The 11,120-nt window shown below is 37.0% G+C and overlaps 1 protein-coding gene across 3 annotated transcripts in view; it reads right to left on the bottom strand.

Annotated features, from left to right (window-relative positions):
* Window positions 1-11,120, bottom strand: part of FUT9 (fucosyltransferase 9) — a 203,887-nt gene that overhangs the window by 9,640 nt on the left and 183,127 nt on the right. The window lies entirely within an intron of this gene.

The raw sequence follows: 11,120 nt of genomic DNA, 5'->3' as shown, positions 1-11,120 counted from the left end.
CTCACTTATGTAGCATAAGGGTTTTAAAAAAGTTTTTCTTTGTATTAAGATGATATTGGTATTATAAAAATAAACATAAACAAATTCTCAAAAAAGGGCTATATTTCATGAGGAACAACTTTGGTCTCATGAATTTTAGCAGATTGTGGCTAAAAAGATGAGTGAAGGCTTTTTTTTTTTAAGAAAAAAGTGTCTTCAAGTTTTTTCTCTTTGGCATTCATGCCTCTTTATGGCTATGAATGCAAAAATATATTTGCAAAAAGTGTTTCTTGATAAAATTCTCACGGATCGTTTGAAATTCATGTTGTTTCTCATATGAAAATAATATGGCCTATAAATTTCAGACTCATTAAGGTATTTTGAAATTTTGATAGAAACTAGGATAGAAACATTAGATGTTTCCTTCCAAAAAAGGGGAGAAATTATCCTTCATTTAATTACCTAAATATATGTGAACATTAGAAAAAGCAGTCTTCTGCTATGTAGTTTTTCTTAAAGCATATGAGACTCTCTGAGTAGCAAAGCGTAACTATGAGTCCAAAGATTTTGGACACTGCATTCTAGATCACTCTCAGAACTACGTTATTGGAATCAAAGATTGCAGCTTCCTGTCAAAGTTGGTTTCAGTTCTACAGTCAATAAGAAAATGAAAACAAAAGTATATATCAAATATGTCTAGGAGCTAAATTATTAATCAATCCTTGGAATACAGAGAAAATCAGGAAATAATTATGAAGGAAATTTCAGTTATTCAGAATTAAATGACACTGAAGGTTCTACATGCCAAATTTTGTTGTATATTTAAACAGAAGGAAATTATAGGTTTGCACACATTTCAGAAAATTAATAAATCGGTCAACTCAAGAAGCTAGACACAGAAAAATGGTATAATGCTAAAAAAAAAAAGAAGGAAAAATGTTAAGGTAAAGTCCAGAAATTTGAGATGAGTAGTAATGTCACAACATTTGAAAATACTCAAACTTTAGGTAAGAATAATGAAGAAAAAAGAAATTCAAATGTAATATCAAAATAGCAAATAATTGTTGATTTAGCATAGATAAAAACTGAAGTAACTATTTTGAGTAATTTTATGTTGAAAAATTTGAAATATGACTAAATAGTTGTATTTTTGTACAAATACAGAAATACCAATATTTGTAAAAAAAAATTCTGATTCAACAGATAACAGTTAAAGAAATGGAATTCATAAACAACAACAACTAAAGGCAAATACTAGGTCTAAATGGTTTTCCAATAATATCAACAATTCAATAAATTGGGAATACCATCCACCTTTTTTTAAAATTATTTTAGAAAATACAAAAATTAAGAAAGCTTAACTCCTGAGGTCAATTATAATCTTGTTACCAAACAAGATATGACATTGTTTTTTAAAAAGTCATTTGTGCTTATGAACACAGATGCAAAAATACAAAAATTTAGTAATAATAAGTATTAGAAATAGATCTTGATGTGATTCAAGAGTAAGTTTATGGAAGTTTAGTTGCGTTTGATCCTAAGTATAAATTTAACTGGACAATCTCTCAATTCCGTCTGGACTCCAGAATTTACAGACTGAAAAACCTTACTGGAAGGGTCTCTTTTCATTGGAAAAACATTAACTTTTAATGTGCATGATTTGACTGACTGTTGCAGTGTTTTCTTCCTGTGAGACCAATGTTTAATAGTTTTTAGAAATACTCTGATTGAAAGTTTCCTTAAATCCTTTTTGAACTGAAATGCAATGGCAAAAACTATTAAATAAATGATGTCAGTTCAATATAATCAGGTTACAACTGAAGTAGCCACCATTTAATAAATGCTCACCCTTAGCCAGGCCTTGTGCCAAGCATTTTACACACATCGTTTCCTTTAATCCTTCTAGAACCCCTAAAAAGGACATCTTTTCTCATTCCTTCACAGATGAGGAAATTGCAGGCCACAGATACAAGTAACTGGCTTAACCACTGGATTGTGCTCTCTCTTTCCTTCTATAATCTACTTTGAACAAATAATACAAACATGAAACATCCATTTGCTTTTGGTATCTCAAGTTTAGTTGTCTTGATTTCCCTGGTCTCTAACTTTTATTCTGCAATTAAGAACTATTTAACCATGAGTTAAATTTAGATTAATTTCTTTTAACAAGGATATCTGACACATATATATGGCACTTATTAGTGTCAAACACTGATCTGAGCACTTATATTAACTTATACACGCACACTAACGTATTAACTCATTATATCCCCATTTTATTGATAAAGAAACTGAGGCCCAAAATGATTAAGTAACTTGTCCAAAACCACACAGAGAGTTAATGGCACAGAATACTTTTCAAACCCAGACCACTTGGCTTTAGAATCTGGGCACTTGATAATTAACATTTTAGATCACTGATTCCCCAGGTTGCAGCCAGAATATGCAATCATTTTAGTGATACAAGAATGTAAGCTTTGTGAGGGGCTTTGTTTTCTTCACTGCTGTATCTTTATCATCAGAATGTAGTAGATGCTTAATAAATGCTGTATATCTCATGTGAATGAATGGGTGAATTGCTGCATCTCAACTATATACAAGTACTATGCTTAGTAGGTAACCAGATATACAAAAACGAGCCAAATGTGAATGAATGAATATGTACTTTGTTTCTTCCTCTGTGCATTTAGCATGGAGCTCTCTATGGAATAACTCCCATTAAAATTGGCATATGGCTATTCCTACCACTAGAAGAGCAAAATCTCCCAGTTTTGCCTCTCTTTGTTTTGTCTCAAAGTTAGCATCTATCCACAACATTTTAGTTCCATGTCTCAATCTCTCTCTCTCTCTTATTCGCCAAACGAGGAATTGGTCACTAGACAGAAACTATGTTCCTTCTACTGTGTGGTTTCCAGTTTTCATGCTTCCTGGATGTTTTATATAACTTGAGGTTATCCTTGTTAACTCTCTGCTCACCACCCCACCCCCCTTCATTTTTCACTGCTGTCAGGGTCAATTACTAAATAATAGGGGCAGTTACTCAGTAACCCCTACTTTGTACAGAACTGTCAAAAAAGTTTGCCTCTTGGGGCCAAATTGACATCTCCTTGACAGAATCCTTTTCACCTATTCCTCACAACTAAAATTCAGATGGATACTCAACATGTCTTATACTGGTAATCAATACAACCTATTTTAAAAACACCTGCAGCAGTGTTACTATACCTCACCAGAGATAGCAATAAACGTATAGCACAAAGCAAATTGTAACAGTAAGTAGAATAATTATAACCTTTTCAATTATTTTTAGTAGTCTCAAGTACTATGAGAGGATGTAACTTAAAGACTTTACCATCAAAAATAACGGAATCTCGGTTAAAAGTGCTGCTTAACAAGACTTGGTATGCATGATTCAATTTTCTGTTAAGAGATTACCTCCAGTCGTTCTTTAAGAACACTCTACTGAATGTTAAAGAATGGAAGATAACTTGAAATAGAAAAAGATTAGAGTTGTAATTCTCAAACCACAGATACATATCAAGGTATTAAGGAGAAAAATGTGTAACTAAGGAGAACAGGAGGCTCCCTCAAGGAGAGGCAGTCTTACTATAAGTTTTGATTTTTGGTGGAGATAGGTATTGAATCCTTATTTTAAATGGAAAGAAACAGGAGCATACTATAGAACAAAGTTCAATACTTGCTTAAAATGTGGAGATGAAACAGGATAGCTGAGCTTGTAACTTGTCATGTGGGGCATTATTCCCAGATTGCAGCACTAGCTACCTCTTCAACCCACCTCCCCTATCCCTCATTAGCAGGATGGTGGGGTTGGAAGAGATTTTCTCTTATGCCATTAGGAGTTGTTGGGTCAGCACATTTGACAGTCACCGTATAGTACATTTACTATTTTGTGTGTGTGTGTGTGTGTGTGTGTGTGTGTGTGTGTGTGTACTATCAAACCATTCCTAAAAAGACTTTTTGATAGCTGGTAAAAATATGTGAAATACATAGACCATTTGAACAGAACTTTAGATCAACCGGAGGATCTTCAAGATAAATTCATACCAACTCTAAAGACAAGAAGTGAATCACTGACAAATTGAAGGGTGAATTAAAGTTAGCAAAGGCCTCAGAAGCAGCTTCAGAAACAAAGTTTCTGTCTGACTTTCTACTGCTCTCCTGTCTTTCACACTCATTATCTCCTAAAGCAAGCAGTAGAAACTAGAATCCCTCTTTCCCAAGGCATTCATAGAAACAAGAACCCTTTTCCTCCAAGGCCACTAATAAAACCTAAAAATATTACTACAACTTTCACCCATCCTTCTGTGTAAGAACTAGCCATGAAGAAATTTTCTGAACTACCTTGTTGATTGTAGGTCATAAGACCTGCATTCCAGAGAAGATCCTGCCTCTTACCAGAAGGAAGGAATGCTAAAGAGAAGCCAAGAAGAATCTTAACAGACTGGTCTTGCTGGGTTTCTCCCCTTTGTTTATTTTATTTTATTTTATTTTATTTTATTTTATTTTATCTTATTTTATTGAGATGGAGTCTCACTCTGTCACCAGGGTGGAGTGCAGTGGTGCGATGTCAGCTCACTGTAACCTCTGCCTCCCGGGTTCAAATGATTCTCCTGCCTCAGCCTCCCAAGTAGCTGGGATTACAGGTACACACCACCACGACCAGCTAATTTTTGTATTTGGCTGGGATGATCTCGATCTCCTGACCTCATGATCTGCCCACCTCCGCCTCCCAAAGTGCCAGGGTTACAGGCGTGAGCCACTGCACCCGTCCCTCCTTTGTTTATTATTATTAAATCAGATCATTTTTGCCCAATCACATTTCTATATGACTGTCCATTCTTCATTAATCCCAAGCATAAAAATGAATAGTTCACCTTAAGTCTTCGAGTCTTAATTCTGAAGGCTCCCATGTAGCATAAAGCTATGATCAAATAAATTTCTTATGCTGTTATTAATTTTTAAATTAATCCATCTATTATATTAGACTATTCTTCTATTAATCTGTCTTTGTTAGAGGGGTGTTGGCCATGACCCTTATGATGGGGAGGAAAGAGATCACCACCTCTCTATTCCCACACTGGCAATCGCTTCCCCTTCTTCTTCCCCTAATATTCCAGGATCCAAAGTATGTATCTTGGATCCTTCAAAATATATCCATAATTATCTATATTTTCAAATAAGCCAAAACACCCCACAACAACACTATATGTAAATTCTCAAAACTACAAATAAATCTCTTTATTTTATATAAGCCATTTGTGTTATCTGATTCTTAACTATTAGTAATCTGTTTATGCAGGTTCAAAGAATAATTTGCTCCTCGTATAATCATTGTGATCTTCACTATCATAGTATTAGTACAGGATTCTGCAAAAATCTGAATACTACAGTGAATGCTTATAATTTAAATTGGGTGGCTTATCTTTCTTTTTAGGTTTTTTTGGTTATTGTTTTATTTTGCTTTTACTCCTGCCTACAATTTTTATGCTAAGAACACGTGCAAGATTAAAAACAAAAGCTTTACACTCATCTATTATACACCAAATTATATTCTGTCTCAAAGTCCTATAAAACTTTATATGTTCATCACTGCGCTTTCAAAAATTCCCTTGAAACTTCAAATTCTATTGAATCTCTCTAATGGGCATTCCTCCTCTATGTTCCCACAATTTTCTCCATTAAATTCTGAGCTAAATGCCTCTTGCCTTTGGGAAAAATGCCATTTACTTGGCATGAAGACACTGGTTGATCTCTGGAATGCTATAAAATTTGTGTTTGTGAACCTTTCTCAAAGATCCTTAGATATAATCTCTGGTATTTCCAAGGGTAAGCTTTTGTTTTATTTCCTCAAGCCCTGAGGAAGTTGCCACCAAACAACACCCGTTTTGATCACCAACACTTTTCCTAAATATTCCTCAGAACTCTCTCTGGTAATAATAAGTCCCTGATTCATTTCTGCAGTGGGTTTGTCTTTAGACAGTCCAACGCATGTCTTTTTAAAATTCTTTTTTCTTCTTTCATTTTTGCCTCAGACATTTGTTTCTACTGGCAAGAGAGCTGCCAACTGCCACTTTTCCTGTACTGCAAATTTCTTTATTTTGGGCACCTTCTACAGTCCCTCTCTTTGAAATTTTCTTTACGAATTCAGGGATTAGCCTCTTTTAGTTTGATCTTTCATCTGCTCTCTCTCCTCTCCACTCAATCACTAGTCCTTCATCACTGTCTTTATTAACTTTAGAAGCTCTATTTACTGGCTTCAGCTGTGGCTAGAGCCATGAGATCTGACACGGAGCCCAAGTGTAACCTGGCTCATGCTCCACATGCCCTTGGGAAATACCACAGACAGGGCCAGGAGGTGCCTTGCTGGCATTTTTTCAGAACAAGCTTTCTGGCACCCTTTGAGTCCAGCAGTCTTTTATAACTTAGCTGTCAGCACCAGCACTTCTGTGATTATTGTCAGGTTTAGTCCCTTGCAGCCAACAGATTTAAAAAAAAATAAAAAATCCAAAACTCTCATTTTGGGCTGATATATTACTAGCCTTTTGGACTTTATAAATGAGAATGTCTTCATTCCAGATGATAAGGTAAGGCAACTAACCCAGTGACATCTTGACATCTTCTTGTCCTTCATATCCACACCTAACCTAGCACCAACTCCTACCAATTTTACCTCCTAAATATTCCTTACATTAGTAGACTTCTCTCCATTTCCCTAGGTCAAATGTCTATCGATTCTAGTATGGAAGACTGACATTTCTTTCTAAGTGGTCCACCTAGTGCTCCCTTTTGATCCTTTCATTTTGTTCACAGTACAGTAGATTAGTAGTCCTCAAAGGATGGCTCTAGACCAGCATCATCAGCAACATCTGGGATCCTGTTAGAAAGGCAAATTCTCCGACCGGAACCCAGACATATGAAATCAGAAACTTTGGAAAGAGGCCTAGCAACATGCTTTGGAGAGCCCTCCAAGTGGTTCTGATGTACACTAAATCTTTTTATTATTATTATACTTTAAGTTTTAGAGTACATGTGCACAATGTGCAGGTTTGTTACATATGTATACATGTGCCATGTTGGTGCGCTGCACACATTAACTCATCATTTACACTAGGTATATCTCCTAATGCTATCCCTCCCCCCTCCCCCAACACCACTACAGGCCCTGGTGTGTGATGTTCCCCTTCCTGTGTCCAAGTGTTCTCATTGTTCAATTCCCACCTATGAGTGAGAACATGCAGCGTTTGCTTTTTCGTCCTTGTGATAGTTCACTGAGAATGATGGTTTCCAGCTTCATCCATGTCCTTACAAAGGACATGAACTCATCCTTTTTATGGCTGCATAGTATTCCATGGTGTATATGTGCTGCATTATCTTAATCCAGTCTATCATTGATGGGCATTTGGGTTGGTTCCAAGTCTTTGCTATTGTGAATAGTGCCACAATAAACATACATGTGCATGTGTCTTTATAGCAGCATGATTTATAATCCTTTGGGTATAAACCCAGTAATGGGATTGCCAGGTCAAATGGTATTTCCAGTTGTAGATCCTTGAGGAATCGCCACACTGACTTCCACAATGGTTGAACTAGTTTACAGTCCCACCAACAGTGTAAAAGTGTTCCTATTTCTCCACATCCTCTCCAGCACCTGTTGTTTCCTGACTTTTTAATGATGGCCATTCTAACTGGTGTGAGATGGTATCTCATTGTGGTTTTGATTTGCATTTCTCTGATGGCCAGTGATAATGAGCATTTTTTCATGTGTCTGTTGGCTGTATAAATGTCTTCTTTTGAGAATTGTCTGTTCATATACTTCACCCACTTGTTGATGGGGTTGTTTGTTTTTTTCTTGTAAATTTGTTTGAGTTCACTGTAGATTCTGGATATTAGCCCTTTGTCAGATGAGTAGGTTGCAAAAATTTTCTCCCATTTTTTAGGTTGCCTGTTCACTCTGACGGTAGCTTCTTTTGCTGTGCAGAAGCTCTTTAGTTTAATTAGATCCCATTTGTCTATTTTGGCTTTTGTTGCCATGGCTTTTGGTGTATTAGACATGAAGTCCTTGCCCATGCCTATGTCCTGAATGGTATTGCCTAGGTTTTCTTCTAGCATTTTTATGGTTTTAGGTCTAACATTTAAGTCTTTAATCCATCTTGAATTAAATTTTGTATAAGGTGTAAGGAATTAAATTTTGTATAAGGTGTAAACATTTAAGTCTTTAATCCATCTTGAATTAAATTTTCTACATATGGCTAGACAGTTTTCCCAGTACCATTTATTAAATAGGGAATCCTTTCCCCATTGCTTGTTTTTGTCAGGTTTGTCAAAGATCAGATGGTTGGAGACGTGTGGTATTATTTCTGAGGGCTCTGTTCTGTTCCATTGGTCTATATCTTTGTTTTAGTACCAGTACCATGCTGTTTGGGTTACTGTAGCCTTGTAGTATAGTTTGAAGTCAGGTAGCGTGATGCCTCCAGCTTTGTTCTTTCGGCTTAGAATTGACTTGGCAATGCAGGCTCTTTTTTGGTTCCATATGAACTTTAAAGTAGTTTTTTCCAATTCTGTGAAGAAAGTCATTGGTAGCTTGATGGGGATGGCATTGAATCTATAAATTACCTTGGACAGTATGGCCATTTTCATGATATTGATTCTTCCTGTCCATGAACATAGAATGTTCTTCCATTTGTTTGTGTCCTCTTTTATTTTGTTGAGCAGTGGTTTGTAGTTGTCCTTGAAGAGATCCTTCACGTCCCTTGTAAGTGGGATTCCTAGGTATTTTATTCTCTTTGAAGCAATTGTGAATGGGAGTTCACTCACGATTTGGCTCTCTGTTTGTCTGTTATTGGTGTATAAGAATGCTTGTGATTTTTGCACATTGATTGTGTATCCTGAGACTTTGCTGAAGTTGCTTATCAGCTTAAGGAGATTTTGGGCTGAGACGATGGGGTTTTCTAAATATACAATCATGTCATCTGCAAACAGGGACAATTTGGCTTCCTCTTTTCCTAACTGAATACCCTTTATTTCTTTCTCCTGCCTGATTGCCCTGACCAGAACTTCCAACACTATGTTGAATAGGAGTGGTGAGAGAGGGCATCCCTGTCTTGTGCCAGTTTTCAAAGAGAATGCTTCCAGTTTTTCCCCATTCAGTATGATATTGGCTGTGGGTTTGTCATAAATAGCTCTTATTATTTTGAGATACGTCCCATCAATACCTAATTTATTGAGAGTTTTTAGCATGAAGGGCTGTCGAATTTTGTCAAAGGCCTTTTCTGCATCTATTGAGATAATCATGTGGTTTTTGTCTTTGGTTATGTTTATATGCTGTATTATGTTTATTGGTTTGCATATGTTGAACTGGCCTTGCATCCCAGGGATGAAGCCCACTTGGTCATGTTAGATAAGCTTTTTGATGTGATGCTGGATTCAGTTTGCCAGTATTTTATTGAGGATTTTTGCATCGATGTTCTTTTTTTGTTGTGTCTCTGCCAGGCCTTGGTATCAGGATGATACCAAAATAAAATGAGTTAGGGAGGATTCCCTCTTTTTCTATTGATTGGAATAGTCGCAGAAGGAATGGTACCAGCTCCTCCTTGTACCTCTGGTAGAATTTGGCTGTGAATCCTGCTGGTCCTGGACTTTTTTTTGGTTGTTAGGCTATTAATTATTGCCTCAATTTCAGAGCCTGTTATTGGTGTATTCAGGATTCCACTTCTTCCTGGTTTAGTCTTGGGAGGGTGTATGTGTCCAGGAATTTATTCATTTCTTCTAGATTTTCTAGTTTATTTGCATAGAGGTGTTTATAATATTCTCTGATGGTAGATTGTATTTCTGTGGGATCGGTGGTGATATCCCCTTTATCATTTTTTATTGCATCTATTTGATTCTTCTCTCTTTTCTTCTTTATTAGTCTTGCTGGTGGTCTATCAATTTTGTTGATCTTTTCAAAAAACCAGCTCCTGGATTCATTGATTTTTTGAAGGGTTTCTTGTGTCTCTATCTCCTTCAGTTCTGCTCTGATGTTAGTTATTTCTTGCCTTCTGCTAGCTTTTGAATGTGTTTGCTCTGGCTTTTCTAGTTCTTTTAATTGTGATGTTAGGGTGTCAATTTGAGATCTTTCCTGCTTTCTCCTGTGGGCATTTAGTGCTATAAATTTTCCTCTACACACTGCTTTAAATGTGTCCCAGAGATTCTGGTATGTTGTGTGTTTGTTCTCATTGGTTTCAAAGAATATTTTTATTTCTGCCTTCATTTTGTTATGTACTCAGTAGTCATTCAGGAGCAGATGTTTCAGTTTCCGTGTAGTTGAGAGGTTTTGAGTGAGTTTCTTAATCCTGAGTTGTAGTTTGATTGCACCGTGGTCTGAGAAACAGTTTGTTATAATTTCTGTTCTTTTACATTTGCTGAGGAGTGCTTTACTTCCAACTACGTGGTCAATTTTTGAATAATGTGATGTGGTGCTGAGAAGAATGTATATTCTGTTGACTTGGGGTGGAGAGTTCTGTAGATGTCTATTAGGTCTGCTTGGTGCAGAGCTGAGTTCAATTCCTGGATATCCTTTTTAACTTTCTGTCTCTTTCATCTGGGGTGGTTCCAAGATGGCCGAGGGGCAGTTCCAAGATGGCCGAACAGGAACAGCTCCAATCTACAGCTCCCAGTGTGAGCGATGCAGAAGACGGGTGATTTCTGCATTTCCAACTGAGGTACTGGGTTCATTTCACTGGGGCTTGTCAGACAGTGGGTGTAGGACAGTGGGTGCAGCCCACCAAGCGTGAGCCAAAGCAGGGCGAGGCATTGCCTCATTCGCGAAGCACGAGGGGTCAGGGAATTCCCTTTCCTAGCCAAGGGAAGCTGTGACAAATGGCATCTGGAAAATTGAGTAACTCCCACCCTAATACTGCACTTTTCCAAAGGTCTTAGCAAATGGCACACTCTGTGAGAGTGTTTTCAGAAGAGACTTGCTTTTGATCAGTGGATTCAGTAAGGAAGATCTGCTCTCACCAATGTGACTGGGTACTAACAAATTTGCTGAGGGCCCAGACAGAACAAAAAGCAGAGGAAAGAAGAATTCGCTCTCTCTCTCTCCCTTCTGGAGCTGAGACATTCAGCTTCTCCTGCTCTTG

This window comes from Symphalangus syndactylus, chromosome 2 (assembly GCF_028878055.3).
Source record: "Symphalangus syndactylus isolate Jambi chromosome 2, NHGRI_mSymSyn1-v2.1_pri, whole genome shotgun sequence".
In the NCBI taxonomy this organism is placed as follows: domain Eukaryota; kingdom Metazoa; phylum Chordata; class Mammalia; order Primates; family Hylobatidae; genus Symphalangus; species Symphalangus syndactylus.
The sequence above is the reverse complement of the archived record's forward strand: the minus strand, read 5'-3'. Positions and strand labels throughout refer to the sequence as shown.